The following is a 15,841-nucleotide window of genomic DNA, read 5'->3' as shown; positions in this document are numbered from 1 at the left end:
TCATTTTTGATGGGAATGCAAAATGGTATAGCCACTTTAAAAGACAGTTTGGTAATTTCTTACAAAATTAGACATGTTCCTACTATAATATTCAGCAATTGCACTCCTTGGAGTTTATCTACATGAGTTGAAAATTCATGTCTACACAAAAACCTGTACACAGATGTTTATAGTAGCTTCATTCATAATTGCCAAAACTTGGTAGCAGCTAAGATGTCTTTCGGTAGGTGAATGGATAAACAAACTATGATACACCCAGACAATGGAATGATCTAGCAAAAGAAATGATCCATCAAAAAGAAATGATGTATCAAGTCATGAAAAGACATGGAGGAACTTCAACCGGGATCACTAAGTAAAAGCAGCCGATCTGAAAACACTACATACTCTGTGAGTACAACCATATGATATTCTGGAAAACGCAAAACTGTGGAGACAATAAAATGATCAGTTGTTGCCAGGGAAGGGAGGGGCAGAGTAAGAAGCGCACAAAGGATTTTTAGGACAGCAAAGTTCTGTACGATATTATAAGTCATTATACATTGGTTAAAACCCCCAGAATGTACAATACCAAGAATGTACCCTAATGTAATCTAGTTGGGTGATAACGATGTGTAGGCTCATCAACTGTAGTAAGTATACCACTGGTTCAGGATTTTATCAACTGTCCGTGGGGTAAGCTGTGCGTGGAGACAAGGGGTATATGAGAACTTTCTGTACTTCCTGCTCAATATTTCTGTAAATCTAAAACTGTCCTAAAAAATAAAGTCTATTTAGAAAGGAAAAAATAAATTAAAATAAAATAAATGAGCTGTACAAGGGAAGAGGTCCCTTCTAATGTCAAAGCCTATGGGATTGTGTTAAGGCCATAGCAAAGACAAAGGAAGGGAAGGAGAGTAAAGGAGGGGAGGGGAGGGAGAGAGAGAGAAAAGGGTAAAACTCAGAGGTCATATAGTGAATGGGATGAGAAAGAAGTAAATGGGGGTGCATTTGAAGTCAATTCATCCTCAGTGAAATAAAATGGAAGAAACAGATTATTCTGAAATTAGCCTTCTGGGATAATTTAAAAGTTGTTAAAACTGGAAGGGGGAAAAAGTAATAGAAATAAATAGCCAAATTAGTAAAGAAAAAAGATTTCACTTCATTGGCTGATAAGTATGTTCACTGTTGATGAGATAACAAGAAAAGAAGATTCCACCACAGCCAAGAAATGGTGCTATAAGCTGAAAGTTCTGTGATAAGAGGGACTGTTTCATTCACTGTGTATGACCAATTCCTAGAATGTGGGTAGCACCTAATAAATGTTAATTGAATAAATGATTTCATAAATTGGAAGGTTTACATGTAGGAAGAACTGATAAAAATGAAACATATAATAGCCAAAATTCAAAACTCAGAAGAGGAAAAGAAAAAGGGACAGAGGTAATTCATGAAGAAAAAATGGCTGAGAATTATCAAAACTGATTAAAGACTTTAAAACCACAGATTCAAGAATCCCAGAAAACCCCAAACAGGACAAATAAAAAGATATTCGTTCCTTAGACAAATCATAGAAAATATAAAGAAAACCAAAAATAAATAAAAAATTTTAAATTCACTCACTGAAAATGGAGAGATTACCTTCAAAAAAATGACATTTAGATAACCAACTTCAGAACAAAAATTAAAGCTAAAAGAGAACAGAGAACATTTCTAAGTTCTAAAGGGGAAAAAACAAAAACAAAAACCCTACAACCTAGAATTCTACATCCAATAAAAATATCTTTTAAGAGAGCAAATAAAATACATTTCAGAAAAATACCATAATATTTCATAGTCAGCATATCTTCACTAAAAAAAATTCTGAAGGACATGTTGTGACCAATAATCCCAGGTTGAAGGTCTGAGACACGGAAGGTAAAAAGTGAAAACTGAGTAGAAATATATGAATAATCATAAATAAGCATGTAATAAATCAGTAATAATAATAATAATAATGTCCATAGAGTTAAAAATTTTAAAGGCATTATGACCAAAGAGTAATAGCCAAAGTTACAGCAAATGAAATTACTATGCTCTAAGGGGTTACTTGGAAGATGGAGAAGTTATTAACATTTTTCTTTTATAAGTCAAATACACATTTTGTAATTTCCAAAGGAACTTCTAAAAGAATAAAACAACAGTAATATCTCCCCCCAAAATTAGAAGAGGCAGAATAAAAAAAAAAAGTAAAAACTAAAGGAACAAACTTAAAATTGATAAAGAAAATATAAAGCACAGGGGCACCTGGATGGCTTAGTCAGTTAAAGTGGCTAGCTCTTGATTTCGGCTCAGGTCATGATCTCAGTGTCATGAGTTCAAGCCCCATGAGTTCTGCAATTAGTGGGGAGTCAGCTTGAGGATTCTCTCTCTCCCTCTCCCTCTACTCTCCCCACCCCCACTCACACTCTCTCTTAAAATAAATAAATAAATCTTTTAAAGAAAGGAAAAAGAAAAAGAAAAGAATATAGTATAAAAATTCTAAAATTGGGGCACCTGGGTGGCTCATTCAATTAAGTATTAGACCCTTGATCTCAGCTCAGGTCTTGATCTCAAGTTCAAGCTTGGCGTTGGGCTCCACACCGGGTGTGGAGCCTACTTTAAAAAAAAATTCCAAAAATATCAGTAATTATGACAAATATAAACAAGCAATTCTTCAATTAAGAAAATGAGGCTCTAAAAAAACATAAAATCTGACTATATACCATTTTCAAAAGACACATAAAATATAAGGATATAGAAAACTTCCAAGTAAAAGGTAGCATAAAAATATTAATAAAGAGAAAGATGGGGTAGTTATATTAATATCAAACAAAATAGAATACGAAGAAAAAAACATTCCTAGACATAAAGGCAGTCACTTCATAGTAGTAAAAAGTTTCAACTTATGAAGAAAACAGCAAATGTTAAGTTCATGTGCATTTATAGTATGACCTAAGATATATAATGCAGAAATACATAATATAACAGAAAGAAAGGTAAATATCCATCAATTATGAAGATTTCAATACTCTTTCAAGTGTTTCATAGAATATGCTGATAAAAATCAGTGAGGATATAGATCTGAAGAACAGATTGACAATCCTGACCAAATGGACATGTAGAGAACACTATACTCCACAACTATAAAATATACTGCTTTTTGCAAACATACACCTATATTTACAAAATTAGACCACATAATGGACCATAAAGCAAGTCTCAAAAATTTCCAAGGACCACAATGCAATTAAACCAGAAACAATATTAAAATAATTTTTAAGTTCTCAAATATTTGGAAATTAAAGTTATATTAATAAACATGAGTCACAGAAGAAATAAGGGAAATTTCAAACACTTCAAGCTAAATAAAAAGGAAATTACTATACACTGAATGCTGCACACTGAAACCTATAGGAAATACTGGCCTTAAAATGCATCTATTGGGGTGCCTGAGTGGGTCAGTGGGTTGAAGCCTCTGCCTTCAGCTCAGGTCATGGTCTCAGGGTCCTGGGATCGAGCCTTGCATTGGGCTCTCTGCTCAGCAGGGAGCCTGCTTCCTCCTCTCTTTCTGCCTGACTCTCTGCCTACTTGTGATCTCTGTCTGTCAAATAAATAAATAAAATGTTTTTTTCAAATGCATCTATTACTTAGGAAGAAAAATGGTGAGTTAAGCTTCCATTACAAAAAGTTAGGAAAAGAGTTGGGAAAGAAATCTAGAAAAGAGGGAATAGCAGAAATCAATGAAACAGAAAGTAAACATAAAAGAAATTAGCAGAGAGAAGGGAGGAGGAGTAGAAAACAAAGCCAGAGCTGATTTTCTGGAATAAGTGAAGGCACAGAAGACCAACAGCAGGAATGAAAAGGAAATCAGTTCAGGTGCTGAAGACATCAAACAGGTAAGAGAAAATTATGAGCAATTTAAAGGCTATAAACTTGATAATACAAATGAAATAGAGATGATGGCATACTTGGCCATATTTGATACCCAGAACAGATTATTTTTAACACTCCAAACTTCTATTCAACAAAAGTGGTTTTAGGAATAATCATGTAATCAAACAAATAATAGTGGTCAGAAAAGAAACACAGTGAAAATTTCTTTTACTGAACTTTGCATGCTAGTAAACACAGACACATACCAAACAAAAATGTTTCAGTAAAATATGACAGGAAAAAGGATGAAAAAATAATGAAGTAATACTTTTGAATTATGCTAATGTATTGTTTTAAGATCTTATTTATTTATTTGACAGAAAGAGAGAGATCACAAGTCACCAAAAAGAAAGTCCCAAAGTAAAAACGAATGATATATTCTACTCCAACCCAGAAGTAAAATGAGCATTATTCTAAGGCAGGGATAGCAAATATTTGACACATACACTGCCATGTTGAAGTCCTCTGTTCATGCCAGATGCCATTAATTGATTGTAGCACCCTATTTCTTTCTTTAAAAAAAAAAGAAAGATTTGGGGTGCCTGGGTGGCTCAGTGGGCTAAGCCTCTGCCTTTGGCTCAGGTCATGATCTCAGGGTCCTGGGATCGAGCCCCACATCGGGCTCTCTGCTAGCGGGGAGCCTACTTCGCCTCTCTCTCTGCCTGCCTCTCTGCCTACTTGTGATCTCTCTCTGTCAAATAAATAAATAAAAATCTTGAAAAAAAAGATTTTATTTATCTATTTAATGCAGAGAGAGAGAGATGGAGATCAGAAGTAGGCAGAGAGGCAGGCAGAGAGAGAGGAGGGAGCAGGCACCCTGCTGAGCAGAGAACCCCATGCGGGGCCCCATCCCAGGACCCTGGGACCATGATCTGAGCCAAAGGCAGAGGCTTAACCCACTGAGCTACTCAGGGGCCCCTATGCTAATGTATTTTAAAAGAGAAAATATTTATACTTAAATAGTAAACTGTGACTGTAGTGAATAGAAATAATTTCTATTTTTGTGCCTAAACTTCTGCAACTGCATCAATGACTTCACCAAAACTGATCTTCTTCACATATCCATATACATAGGCAATTTAGACAGAAATGTCAAATTATCTTCACTCAAAGTTGAGCAAAAAACACTTTATTAATTTTAATTTTGAAAATTATCTCTAATATGAAGGGGCAGATATGTAAGCAGTTGGGAAAAGTTCTCAAATACACTGTTAAGCTTGTCTGTGATTGATAAAAATAGCACTCTGCAATAAATTTCAGAAACTGCCAAACTTCCACGCCTTTGTTCTTTGGGATCCACTCCAGTTCCTTTCAAACATCTCTACAGATATTTGTAAACTCCAAAGCAGTCACATAGGATAACAGAATTTATGTAACTCAAGTTCTGTTTCTTTGCATTTCTAATCACCAGACTATCATTGTTAACCTCTAATCTACTATTTAAACTCAGGAACATGTAATATTCAACATGTACTATATGAAGTAAAGTTGGAGACAGAAACTACACCCAAAGCAATCAAGCTTAAATAATGCCAAACTATTGGGGTGCCTGGGTGCTCAGCTGGTTAAGCGTCTGCCTTCAGGTCAGGTCATAATCTCAGAGTCCTGGGATCAAGCCCCTTGTCAAACTCCTTGATCAGTGGGGAGCGTCCTTCTTACTCTCACTCTGCCACTCCCCCACTGCTCAACATCTCTCTCTCTCAAATAAATAAATAAAATCTAAAAAAGAAAAAAAAAATTTTTTTTAAGTGCCAGTTTGGAGCTTACATATAAATATTATTTAAGTGCAACAGAAATCTCACCATTTTTTTTTTTAATAAAAACCAACAAAAGGGGCACCTAGGTGGCTCGGTGGGTTAAAGCCTTCAGCTAAGGTCATGATCCTGCCTTCAGCTAAGGTCATGATCCCAGTGTCCTGGGATCGAGCCCCGAATCGGGCTCTCTGCTCAGCAGGGAACCTGCTTCCTCCTCTCTCTCTGCCTACTTGTGCTCTCCCTGTCAAATAAATAAAATCTTAAAAAAAAAAAAAAGATTGGGAGGGGTTTGAGATTTCTGACATTTTCACTGGTTTTATTATTGTTTTTGGATTCTCTACAGACATTGCACTCTTTTATGTCATACATCTATAGTACAATGCTCCCACCACCTTGGTCTTGGTACTAAATGGACAAATTCCTAAAAAGTTAAAACTTACTAAAAATCCCTGTCACCAAAACATGCACGTAAGAATGTTCCTAGCAACACTGTTCATGATTGCCAAAAAAGAAAATTAAAACAGCCTTAATGACCATCAACAATAGGATGGATAGTATATGGTATAGTCATATGCAGAGTACTTTACAGTTCCCTTTCTTTATAACACCTACTGCAATTTGTTAGCCTATGTGTGTCCATTTGCTTACTCTCACTTATTGCCCATTTCCCCTACTGGTTGGTAAGCTCCATGAAGACAAACATCAAGTCCCAATTTCTATTTGCCACCCAGGCTGGTGCCTGAGACATGGCAGACACCCAGAAGTCATTGCATGCATGCATGACTGAATAAAGAATGGTTAGTTGAGCCCTGCTTGTCTAGGAACAATTCTGTCACTTTGAGGTGACTTTGTCAAGATCTACTATGTATTTATCTGTTTGTTTTGTCCTCAGAGGAAAACCTGATTTTCCTCACTTCCTAAATCCTAGAGGACCTTCAAACACAGGCAATGACTAATGTGGAACTGATTTACTCTGAGGCTTTCAGGTATCTAATATCAGTCAGAATATAACAAATAAACAGCATTGGGGTTATTGAATGCTAATTGCACTACTTCCCTAAGAGTCTCAATCATATGAGGTACCTACCTCATATACTAGTATTAGTACCATTTTGCAGATGGAAAAACTGAGGCAAAAAATAACTTTTAAAAATTCATACAGCTGGGTAAGTGATGGAGTTGGATTTGAATCTGACAAGCCACACTGTGCTGTGCTGCATCAAATTTTCAGGGTAGTAACTAAGAGTATTATTAATTATAGCTCACACCACAAATTGGTAGCAAGTTGAACAGCATGGTCTGGGTTGTGCAGTGAAGAGAAGACTGAGTTGATAGGCACCACATGGGGCCTGTGAAGCCAGGCTTCAGAAAGCCAGTGTTCATGTGGGCTTCCAATAAAGAACCCTTCAGATCCCACCATTTTCCTGTGCTGGGTAATCACAGGATTTACCTGGAGGAGTCAGGATTTTGTCTCTTGTGATCCTGGCTGGGGGCTCAGAGCTCCTGTTGCTACTGGAGTCATCTATAATTAGAGGATTAAACCATCTCACGTCTGGGCTGACTGCAGGCATCCTTGACAAGCATCAGTCTCACTGATGGGTATGGATGTCTCTGTGGTTTGTAGCTCCATGTAGAGATGGATAGAACATCAGAAAAATAGAAAAGGAAAATAAACTGCAGAAACCTTTCAAGTTTTCACTTCCACCTACTCAGATTGTATTCCCTTTTTCGAATATTTCATGCAGCAGAGATATACAGTCACCCTTCCTTCCTCTGCCTCCCTGAAGACTGGCTGCGGCATAGCATCTATGCAGCTTATATCGCATTGCACTGGGCTATATACAGTCTATACATTATCATTCATACGCTCAGATTTGTTTAGCACAGATAAAGCATCGGGGTCTCCTCCAAAGCGCCCTTTCTTTTACTGGCTCCTCTTCATACACTGGCTTCTGAGCTGAAGCACGTGATTTGATTTCTACCCTCAAGCTGTAGAACTTCTCCATTAAGTCCCCATATCCTTAAATACTCAGTTCCTAGTCTTTCTGACCTCCCTCTGGTCAGCTACTAGGGTACTACCAAATTACAACAAGTTTAGTACAGAAACATCAAATGATACTAAGGTACATTAAGGAGAAGATGAAAATCCTCAATCGTTACACCCATACACCTATAAAGATGACCATTATTATCAGCCTGTGTCTATATTCACAAAGCACATAATAAGATATTATTTCTACTACTTATAATCTAATTTCCTACTCAGTAACATGTTGTGGACATTCGTCTATGTCTGGATAATTTGAAGGATTGGTCTACCTTATCCTTATTAATGCCTGCATAGTGTTTCACAGTCCAAAACAAACTTACCTCGGTGAAGAGAACTACTATCCATCCAGATAAGAAAATGGCTGTCTTCCTTGACACACCTTTCCCCATCATCTCCCCAAAGCCAGTCACTTAACTAAGTCCCTGTGTATCTGTTTTCCTGAATCACTCAAATTCACTGCTCCTCTCATCTCTATCATTACCACTTTAGTCCAAGCTACCATCTTCTCTCACCTAAACTTCTGCAATTATCTCTCAGTCTTTTTTTTTTTTTTTTTTTTAAAGCTTTTCTTTTTCTTTTCTTTTTTTTTTTTTTTAAGATTTTATTTATTCATTTGACACAGAGAGATCACAAGTAGGCAGAGAGGCAGGCAGAGAGAGAGGAGGAAGCAGGATCCCCGCGGAGCAGAGAACCCGATGCGGGACTCGATCCCAGGACCCTGAGATCATGACCTGAGCCGAAGGCAGCGGCTTAACCCACTGAGCCACCCAGGCGCCCAGTCTTCACCTTTTCAAATTAGAAATCTGATCAGATCATCAACCCCAACATCTAATCCTTCTTGCTTTAAAGCATTGTCATAACTTCCCTTTGCTCTTGAGATATAGACAAGATGCCCACAAAGCCTTCATGGGGTGGCCCCTGATGAAGCAAAAGTTCATACACATTTAAAATTTTGATAATCATCATCAATCTCCCCAAAAACCCAAGCAAGTACCACCAATGGTACTTGAAAGTGTGAGAAAGAGATCCTTTAAAACTCCCCCACCTCTACCCCACTGTCGCCACTATCCTATACCAAAAAACCTCCTAGGGACTAAATGTTGATTTAACCAGCACTAAGTCTTTACATCCATAAAATAATATGACTTGAGGCAATTTCAAATTAATACAGAAAATACTGCAGTAGTTTCAACTCTGCCAGCTATGTTACCACACAAAGGCTCAGTTGGGAGGTAATTACAAACCATAGCATCCCTGGCCTCCTGCAGACCTGAAAGAGGGCAGGTCTGTTTGGCTACTGAGCACTTCCAATTTCAGTATCTCTCAGGCAGCCAGCTGGAGGCTGCCATCTGGTTTGTGAAGGGAAATCCCTCGATGGTTCTTTCTTCAATCTGGAAAAGTATTTGCTGTCAATTTCCTCTTTTTAACTGTTCACTGGATCAGTTTGAAGCCACACCTTCCCCAAGCATTTTTTCCAGCTTAATTCTTGATTAATGCTTAGCAAATTGTGAGGCTTCTGATCTAACAGAGAAGTCACAATTTGAACTCACACTTACACTGGATTCTGGCTCATCCCCAACCTACTTTGTTACAAAGCAATAGGTGATTCATGCAATACACAACTGGTACCTAAGTCCCTCCCCACTATAACTCTCCCTCAAAAAACTCAACAAAAAATGGCCATGCTCTAAGTGATTGAGGGGACTCCATCCTTTGGGGAACTATTATAAATGAGATATTTGTACTAAAAAAACAGCTGTTTCCTCTGTGCTCTTTTTGCTGGGGAAGCTGTTGTCTCGGCCACTTTCTGTATTCCCTCCAGCCAAATAGTACAGGACTCTTCTTGGAGGAGCCCTGAGAGGGAACTTTGGCTTTAGAGCAACACAAGCCTGCCTTTAATTAACTGTCTGACCTTGAGCTTTAAGGTGATTTAAAGCTGTATGAGCTTTATTGTGATTTAAAGTCTCTGAATCTCATTTTACTCAGTTGAAAGTGAGATTATTATTCATCTCTAAATAATATCATCTGCAAAAATCTTGACTTTGGCTCCATTGTAGGATCCAATAAAAGTTGTAGGATGTTTTTAGCTTTGACATTTTTTATAGCCATCGTTAATTTGTGTTTTTTGTTTTTTATTCTTAGCTATGACTATTCTTTACAGTACCTGGTGAATTGTCTGAACTAAAGAATAAAAAGAGGACTTATTATACTTTCTAGAAGAGTATATTTGAAGAAGTCTTATATTCCACTTCAAAATTTCAAAGTAAACAATCAACATATATAACTATATAAAAATAAAGTATGTCAGGGTTGGGGCACCTGGGTGGCTTAGTGGGTTAAAGCCTCTGCCTTCAGCTCAGGTCATGATCCCAGGGTCCTGGGATTGAGCCCCGCATGGGGCTCTCTGCTTAGCAGGGAACCTGCTTCTTCCTCTCTCTCTGCCTGCTTCTCTGCCTACTTGTGATCTCTGTCTGTCAAATAAATAAATAAAATCTTTTTTTAAAAAAAGTATGTCAGGGTTTGGGGGAACCTGGGTGGCTCAATGGGTTAAAGCCTCTCCTTTGGCTCAGGTCATGATCTCAGGGTCCTGGGACTGAGCCCCACATCGCACTCTCTGCTTGGCAGGAAGCCTGCTTCCTTCTTTCTCTCTCTGCCTGCCTCTCTGCCTACTTGTGATCTCTGTCTGTCAAATAAATAAATAAATAAAATCTTAAAAAAAAAAAAAAAAGTATGGCAGGGTTTCGAGGTAAAGGGGGCAAAAAGAAACAAAACAATCTCCTCTCATATCTGATGAACTAATTCAAAATTAGGAAATACTGATACCAGAAAAAAAAAAAGTCATCAAAACAATCCAAACATCTGCAAAACTTCCAAAGTGGCAACCAAGAAGTGAATCACATTTATTGTGTGGCTCTGTAAAATCCTAACATTGGCCTCAACAACCAGAAACCAAACTGGCAAAAAAGGTGAGTGAACAAAATCTTGAGACTTCCTCCAGCATGTCTCCAGTCTGGAGAGAAGACGAGAGGCTAAGCCAAGTAAACATCATGGTCAAAACTTGAGATAAAAACCCTCCTGTCACTCACAGAATAATCTTGGGATCTCAGTAAGGAGCAGTAAAATAGCCTTCCGAGGTGCCAGGCTGAATTGTGAGAATGGTTGGAAGCTTGTGCATATCCTCCCTAGAAAAGAGACACATCCTGACAAGGCGGTATAAACTCAGAACAGGGCCTTTAATAAAATCCCAGACGACAACCCAGAGCCTAGACCACAGAGCAAAACCAGCCTATACCTCCAAAAGACTTCTCCTTTTCCATCTCCCACCCCAGCTCCTACCCTGTGCCCTTGGGGAAACTGGAAAATGAGTAAAACTGCCATAGTACAACATTTTTTTTTAATTTTATGTATTTATTTGACAGACAGAGATCACAAGTAGACAGAGAGGCAGGCAGAGAAAGAGGGAAACAGACTTCCTGCTGAGCAGAGAGCCTGATGCGATGCGGGGCTCAATCCCAGGACCCTGGGATCATGACCTGAGCCAAAGGCTGAGGCTTAACTCACTGAGCCACCCAGGTGCCCCATAGTTCAACATTTAAACTGGAGTTCTCAATTACAGAGGGAAAGAAGCCAAGAAAATTCATTCACACTCAATCATAGAAAATAGAAGAGAGAAGAGAACTATCCACATTAACACCAACAAGATATATAAAAGGGGGGGGTAGGGACAATTACGCAAATATACATCTAAAAGAATATAGCTGCTAATGACAAAGTACTTGTTTTAGAAGAAAATTTCATGCATCTGATCTGGGCTATAAAGAAACTTCATAAAAACATAAAGTCAATAATCAAGAATAGGAAGACAAAATTACAAAACAACAGAACGAAACCAAAAGAGAGATTACATGACTAATGAAATAATGTAAAAACCAAAATCACATCATTAAAGAACTAATAATCAAATTAGAAACATTAAAGAATAATCCAGGCCCTGCCACCCAAGAATTATATGAGATAATAAATACATCTTAAGGAAAAAAAATAAAGAGTTTGAAAAGCACTTAGAAGGTAAAAGATATGAAGGACAAAGGCCATCCAACATAGGAATTGTCCCTGAAGAAGAGCCCCAAAACAGAATCGAAATGTAGTTGGAGATATAACACAAAAAATATTCCCTGCTATAAAGAAAGAATATTGTGTGCCAGAAAATTCCAGTATGGGATCATCAACAACACATCATCTTCTTGTATTACTGATATCCAAAGGTTATGAGATAACTATGCAGGCATTCAGCACTCTCAAAAAAAAAAAACACACTTCACAGTGTAAACCTGGTGATTCACAGACCTGTACCCCTGGGGATAAAAACATATGTTTATAAAAAATTAAAAATTAAAAAAAAACATATATATATATAAAATATATGATGCTTTTATATATATATATAAATATGTATGTATCACCTATAAAGAGAACCTGTAAAAGTAACAGACAAATATTCTCAACATGAAAGAACTTAGAGAATAAAGCATCTAAGAGTCCTTCTTGAAAAACCTAACTAATATCCAGCCAACAGAGAATAAATGGAGGGAATAGTACAAAATCCAGTAACCAAAGACAGTGGAACTATGCCTACAGCCTCATGAGAAAGAAACTGGGACACCAAACTCAGTCAGGTCCATGTGAAGGCAACCAGCAGAAACTTTCAAGGATGCAAGAACGCAGACAGCAAGTATCATTAGTTCATCTCGAAAAGAAACCTTGACCAGGAAATACAGCTTACCAAAAATGAATCACAATTTTTAAAAAATAATTCAGAAAAGCAGACCCTGATATATAGACAGGTGGGGCAAAGGGGAGCAGCAAATTCATTTAATTATAGATGTAAGACTAAATCATAATAATTATGGAATTAAAGAGTTATAAATGTAGAATATAAATGCTTTATGCTATGACATTTTGTTAAAATAATGTCACTAAAAACTCATAAGATGAGGGGAGTGGGAAATGAGGTGAGAGGAAGATTAAAAGTTTTAATTTCCTTATCTTTCATAGCAGAGAGTCAATCAATATGTCTAAAATTAAACATGGATCTTTAAAAGAAAAAAAAACCTCTAGCTTTCTTAAATTTTTTTATAATCTTTTTTTGTAACCTTAGGGAGAACTTTTGGGATCTAATATCTCTGTGGTGAAAAAACATTATCTGAAGTTCCATAATTCCTTTGGTTTCTCTGGTTTCTTTTTCTTCTGTTAAATTCAATGAAAATTCAGTTTAATGCTTTTTTTTTTCCTTTTTCTAAAAATATAGAGTAATATCCAATTTTTACAAAAGTATTCTGCATTTTTCATTCCATTTACACATAAAAAGAGCTATCTGGAATGATATTTACTTAAAGTTACCAGGTTATCTCTCCAACAGGAAGAGGTGATATTTTTGTTCTTTTTTTTTTTTTTTTTTGCTTACATATTTTATATTTAACATATATTACTTGGGTAAGAACAACAAACTCATTTAGTCTTATACACTTAAATACTAGATTGCAAAATTAGTCACAAAATCCTCCCATCTCTATATGTATGCCCCTTTGCAATATGACTTTGCAGCTCCATCATTAAGGGGCAGAATCTACTTCCATGTCCTTGAATCTGAACTTCTCTGATGATTTAACCTGTGTTAATCCAGTAGAATGTGACAGAAATAACACATGACTTCTGCACATAGGCTTCAAAAGCCCTTGCAGTTTCTTCTTTCATCTTATTAGATTACTTCCCCGAAACTGCCATATGAAGAAGCCTAAACCAACTTACTGAAGGAGAGGCCATGCTCCAAAGTTAAGCAGTCAAAGCCCCCTAGATTAGCCAGCTGACAATCAGCACCAACATGTGTGAATGAGGATGTCTTAGACCAGGTATCTCCCAGTAGAGCTACTAGATGACTAAGGTGACTGAGTGACCCCAAACGAGGCTAGGAGAAAAGCTGCGCAGCTGAGCCCAGCACAAATTGCTGCCCCACTAAGTTGTGAGCAAATAAAACAGCTGTTGTTTTAAGCTGCTAATTTTGAGGTGGTTTTTCATGCATCAGTAGATAACTGATACATGTTAACATAGGCTCAGTGTGTTAAAATATGATCAGGCTTTGAATTTAAATGAAAGATTACGCACATATATTTGTCTCCCCAAGTCCACTGAGCCCACATTAAAGTAATACAAAAGGAGTAAAGTCATAAGAACAAATTCCAACTGGACAAGACTGAGTCACATGCTCAGGGATAAACCAATCCCCGGCCAAGAGAATGAGACCACAGTGATTGGCTTGTAATATCATGATTTATCCCCTAGACCAGGGAGGGGGTCAGCATAGGAAGATGCTAAATATCCAAAATACTAGAGGTCTTCCAGAAAGGAAATAATGAGGGTCACTCACATCTACCAATCAGTATTATGAAAGCCATATTCCACTAAACATTTTTCTAAGCAGTAGCTGAACCCTGAGAAGTGAGATATACTTCACACAGAATCAAATATCAAATTCATATTTATAGGGGAAAGAAGTGGAAAATGGCCCAAGAAGTGAGACATATATGGAATAAACATAAAAAGGGAAGACACTAGCAGTGTATTCATTCAACCACAAGTGTTTATTGAGTGTCTACTCTGTGCTGGACACTATAAAAACACAGAAACCAAAGGGGGAAAAAAAGGCTTAGAGGGTTGCTTTGGCTGTTTTCCACTTTCCTCATCCAAATAAATAGAAAATCTGGCCCAGGAGAATAGCTGGTGGTCACCTGGTGTTGTATAATCGGAGGTGTTACCTATTCCAGTCCCCAGCTAAGAAACATTTAAAATGGTTCCAGGGATCTTCATCTCCTGGTATGCATGCCCTTGCTTGATGCCCTCCCTTTGAGTGTGGGCGAGCCTATTGACTCACTCCTTGTAAAAACAAAATATGACAAAAGTGATGAGATGTCACTTCCAAGATTATGTTAAAAAAGACTTTGGCTTCCTGTTAGGCTTGTCCTCTTACTTACTCCAAAGAAGCCAGATACTGCATTCTTAACTGCCCTAAGGGAAAGACCATGTGGCAAGAGACTAAGGAAAGGTTCTAGGCAACAGTGAGCAAGGAACTGAGGTCACCCAGCCCAACAATGCATGAGAAACTCAATCCTGCCAAAAGTCTTGTGTTCAAGTTTAGATGTGAATCCTTCCCCAGTCAGCCTTGAGATTACTTCAGTCTTGGTCTACACTAACTGCAGCTTGGTAAGAAACCCTGAACCCTGGAAAATCACGTGTAGATAACTCACATAAACTGTGAGACAGTATTAAGTGTTTCTTAGGTTACTAAATTTGAGATAATTTGTAACATAGCGATAGATAACAAATTACACCTGGTATCACAGTTCTAACAAGATCTAACAAAGCATCTCAGCAAAGAGTTTCACTTGGTCACCTGATGATAGCCCCTAGAACTGCAGATAATCTCCAAAATACCATTTTTTCCATCTTAAGAATACATAATAGAGATACTCCCTAAAAGTAGAAATATACTTTGCTTAAGCTCTATTATTGTCCATGTTTCCAAATTCTCAGAGCCATCTTGTCATCCAAAGACTAGCTCCTTCCACATGGAAACTGCCTCTCATGTGAGATCGCCTCCTTTTCCCCATCTCTGTACTCTTGTCCCATTCTAATACTGATTACCCCAATTTCCTTAATACTCTCCAATGTCCGTTACCTATTACTGTGTAGCAAACCACCCCAGAACTTTACAGCTTAAAACACCATCAATGTATGTTTTTTCAAAATCCTGTATCTTGCTGGTCTCACCTAGACTAACTCACGCACTGGACTGTGTGCTTAATGCTCAACTCAGCTAGGGGAGTGAGGATAGCTGGGATCTCTGGGCTTCTCTCTTCACACATTTCTTAGCCTCAAGGAGACCATGCCAAGCAGCACTTGCACACAAGGTGGAGGCAGCCTTCTGAGAAGGTAAGCTCTCACGCACAAACATTTTATCAAGTTTCTGCTGGCTTTATGGATGCTGATGTCCCATTGACCAAAGCAAGTCACATGACCAAGGCCAGCCAAAATGGGGGAGAGAACTACA

Source organism: Mustela erminea, chromosome 1 (assembly GCF_009829155.1).
Source record: "Mustela erminea isolate mMusErm1 chromosome 1, mMusErm1.Pri, whole genome shotgun sequence".
NCBI classification, from domain to species: domain Eukaryota; kingdom Metazoa; phylum Chordata; class Mammalia; order Carnivora; family Mustelidae; genus Mustela; species Mustela erminea.
Note: the sequence above shows the minus strand (reverse complement) of the source record.